The 4229-nt window shown below is 39.0% G+C and overlaps 1 pseudogene; it reads left to right on the top strand.

The window, feature by feature from the left end:
- The first annotated feature begins 309 nt into the window (after positions 1-309).
- LOC139314414 (transcription initiation factor IIA subunit 2 pseudogene) lies at positions 310-649 on the top strand (annotated as a pseudogene).
- Positions 650-4229: the final 3580 nt, after the last annotated feature.

Genomic DNA, 4229 nt, shown 5'->3' with positions numbered 1-4229 from the left:
GCGCGCTCGTGCATCAAGAAGCGGCTCCTCCTCTTTGTCCTCTTCACTTAAGGGAACTTCTGGAGGTTCTGATGGCCCTCGCTGAATCCCCGCCTCTGGCACCACATTTTCTCCAGCCTCCTCATTGTCTGACTTGAGTGCCAGCTGCATAGGCTGCTGGTGCAGCACCACACCAGCCTCCTCGCTGTCAGAATCAGCTACTAGCTGCACAGGCCCTGACGGGCCACAACAGGCCCTCCTCGCCAAGGTCTTTAGTGAAAATCAGGTGGTTTCAGATCTGTGGATGATCAGCATCTGTCTACTTGAGCCATGGCTTACCAACTGTATAGAAACACCACCCTGCGAAAAAGACTTCAAGAAAGCCTGAATGAGCTCATTCAGTCTAGCAGATCACACTTTCTCTTCAAGTCCTCCTACAGTTTGACAAAGCTATCAATGCTGCATTAGCACAGTGGGTCAGAAACAGAGTCAATTTCAGGGGCTCTCTGAATACATACAGGTTTTGCGACAATGTTTGGACCTTTGTACTGAATGATGTAGAATTCAGAGAAGCTACCAAGGTGGTGAAAATAGATGATTGTGATCTATCAAATAGATCAAAATTGTGACTTCCAATGGGGAAAATACAGGTTCCAATGCTACAGAGTGAAGGGAGATCAGGGTCTCTGAGCCCACATGGACTGGATGGGCAGGGCTTCCAGGGGAGCAGCCTGGACAAAGAAAGACTCTGTCGGGAGTTGTTTTAATAATGCAGGCCTTTTCTGGAAGGCCTCGCAGAACTGTCTTAGCAAGGTCCCATAAAGCACCTGTGTGCGTTGGCTAAGCGTCAAAGATAAGCAAACTTTTATTTTTTTTAAAGAGGCTTAAAAATAAGGATGAAACCTGCACAGCTACTTTTGGGTTCATCAAGGTCACCAATAAATATTTTATTTAAAACTTAAAAAAAATATTATATGTATATTAACATTTTGTATTACTGGACCTTTATAAACCAAGAACATGGCTGATTAGAGGTACTGAGTGTTGCACTCCAGCTCTACACGGGGCTTGATTGGAAGGGGGAAAAAACCCAGAAACTAAAGTTTTCTGTATGTTACTGAAAGAACTGTGATGAATTACTGCATCATTCTGGTTTAAATTAGATTGTCAGGCAAAGGAGAATAATTATACCAGGGACTCCAGTGCTCAAACTCTTTTTCTCTTAGTTTTATTTTCAAGTTGGAAATACTTCTGTAAAGAGTCATCTGAGTGAAGTGGATAGAAAAAAAGAAGAAGAAGCAGATATAAGTAAAATATAAAGCAGAACTGCTGTATAATTACACTTATTCATTGTCCAGTGATACATGACATTTTATATTTGATGTTTGAATTCCCAGTCTCAATCAACAGTTTTCCCATAAAGGAATTAGGGATTGATGATGTGTGGAATCAGTCTTCCAAAATCTCTGAAGGTTTTTTTTTTTTTTTTTTGGCAAATGCTATTTTCTTTTAAATCTATCTCTTTTTATTTAAGGAGCTCAGGGAGCCATACATAGTTTCTTTAATTTTATCCCCATAGCAACAAGTTTTCTAAGTAAATTGGTCCCCAAATCACCTAGTGAGTTTCAATGAAGTTGAACTTGCCCTAGTTGTAATTCAACAATGTAACCCAAGGTTAACAATCCTTTTTGGCTTGGAGGCTCTACTATAATACTATATTCTATCTGTGAGCTATCACAGAAGCAAGTAGGACTGAATTTTTCACTTGTTTGTATGTTTTGTGAGTTGGAGGAGTTAACAATAGAAATTTTGCCCAATTTTGCCCAAATTGAAATAGTTAAGTATGCTTAGATCTTTAAATCCCCAAAACTAAAAAAAAAAAATGCAAAAAATATTCAGTTCCACCCACTCTAGAAGGACTTGGGAGTACAAATGGAGTTTTGTGAATTCTGTAGGTTGCTCATGGATTCTGGGTTGCCCATTCTTGCCCTAATGATTGCAGCTTCCTGATTTTTTTTTAAAACTTTTTTCTTTGTAAATTAGGATTATAAAAGGTCAGAGGGTACTTGAGCTGCTTTTTCTCTTATATATCTCTGCAGCCCCATAGGAGGAGTTATCTCATTATTTCTTCCCTTTGGATTAACTGAATCCTTAAAGGGAATGAATAGGAAATCAGGGATTAACACAATGCCAAGCTACATTCAAGGTCTAGCATTTATAGGGGGTTTATTCCCTACAAAGGAGATGGATCTCCTCCTCCTCCTCCTCTTCCTTGGTGGAAAAATGCATTAGTAATCGTGAGGTAAGAATGTCTTACTTGGTTGATTTTTCTTTTTCTTCTTGTTTTCTTTAAAACAACATTGATAACATTTTCTTAGTCCACTGATTCTGCACGGAAACATAAAAAAAAGGAAAGATGATATTTGTAGTTGTATGACAAAAACTTCACTCCTTTTGCGACACACACACACACACACACACACACACACACACACAAAAGGATGGGCCTTTGATCATGCTGCCATAACCCTCCCTTATGGATACTGGTGTGCCTTTGTTTGATATTATACGGGTCAAGTGATCTTCTATAAGAAGGAGAAAGAAGATGATGTCACTTTCATGGCTGTGATAGTACATTTTATTTATTTATTTATTTAGTTTGTCAAACATGTACGAGATAACAGGAATAAGTATAAACATGGATATGAACATAGGAAATGGGTACAAATAAATGGGGACAGCAGGACAGGGACGGAAGGCACACTGGTGCGCTTATGCATGTCCCCTTACAGACCTCTTAGAAATGGGGTGCAGTCAACAGTAGACAGTTTAAGGTTAAAGTTATGAAGTTGCTGAAGTTTACATTGTGTCTGTATCTATTGTGTGCTCATGTATTATTGCGGTTGGCTCTTCTCACTCTTGACCTGCTTCATTTTAAGACACTCCATTCCTTTTAAGTCAAAGTGAGATTAAAATGGAGCAAGAATGCTGAGCATAGAACCAGACTAAACATTTATAAGAGATCCATCATTCACCCAACCCTTTTAAAAGAGCTCAGATAATTGTATGAATTCCATAGCCTGCTTTTGAGAATGTTATGGAACTGTTATCCTCTTTCAAAACAAACAAAAAAAGGAAAGCTATTTCTTTTTCCTTGAGTTAAATGAGAAGGATTGGCGGGGGGGGGGGGGGAATGCATAAGAGATATTTCATGCTGAACTATTTGAAACAGCTGTTTGCCTGACATGGGACATTAGGTTTCGGCACCACAACCACTGAATTGATTATATTGCAATTAGTGGACAAGAGAGGCAGTTTTATTAACCCTCCCACATTTTATAGGCAAGGTGATGGATAGTCTCATGCGCTGTGTTTTGTGTCATAGATCTAAAAAGGACCATTTAGACCACTGAATCCAACCTTCTGCCAAATTGAAGCATCTCAAACAACCTCAGACATCTCTGATAAATTAAACGTTTCTGTGAAATTGGTTTCACTGTGAAGCTATTCTTACTGATAGGAGAAAGTGTGCCTTGTGCATATAACATTCAGTTGGAATCTGCCTTCCTATAACTTAAATCCATTATTCCATGTCCGCCACTCTTGAATGAGAGAGGAGAGGTCCTGACCTCCTTTTGTGTGACATCTTTTCAGGTTTTTCAAAAGTGCTGTGATGCCCCTGCTCAAGTCTTTTATTCTCAAGGCTTAAAATACTCAGCTCCTTATCCTTCATAAGGTTTAGCTTCCAGTGCCCTGATCATCTTTAGTATGCTTTTCTGAACCTGTTCCTATTTCACTGAATCCTTCTTATAAGAGCATTTTCTGAAACATGATAAAATACTGGAAGCCTATTCTGACAAAAACAAAACAGAGTGCAATATTTGCTTCCTGTGATTTGGAAATTGTTATATCTATTGCTGCAGCTGAAAATTGCATTTGTATCATATGGTTAATCATAGTTAGTTTGCAGTGAATTAGCATTCCACAATATTATGACATAACTAGTGGTGGGATTCAGCCAGTTCGCACCACTTCGGGAGAACCGGTTGTTACATTTCTGAACAGTTTGGTAAACTGGTTGTTGGAAGAAATCATTAGAGCAGAGAACCAGTTGTTAAATTATTTGAATCCCACCACTGGACATAACTATTCTAATGCAAGGAAGAAGTGGCTGCTAAATGCCCAAAATTTAACTCACCTTGACCACGCTGAATCTTCACTCTGCGAAAGCTAGTGCAGCACTGATTTAA

Source organism: Pituophis catenifer, unplaced genomic scaffold, assembly GCF_029215685.1.
Source record: "Pituophis catenifer annectens isolate HBS135680 unplaced genomic scaffold, rPitCat1.0.hap2 SCAF_3, whole genome shotgun sequence".
In the NCBI taxonomy this organism is placed as follows: domain Eukaryota; kingdom Metazoa; phylum Chordata; class Lepidosauria; order Squamata; family Colubridae; genus Pituophis; species Pituophis catenifer.
The sequence above is the reverse complement of the archived record's forward strand: the minus strand, read 5'-3'. Positions and strand labels throughout refer to the sequence as shown.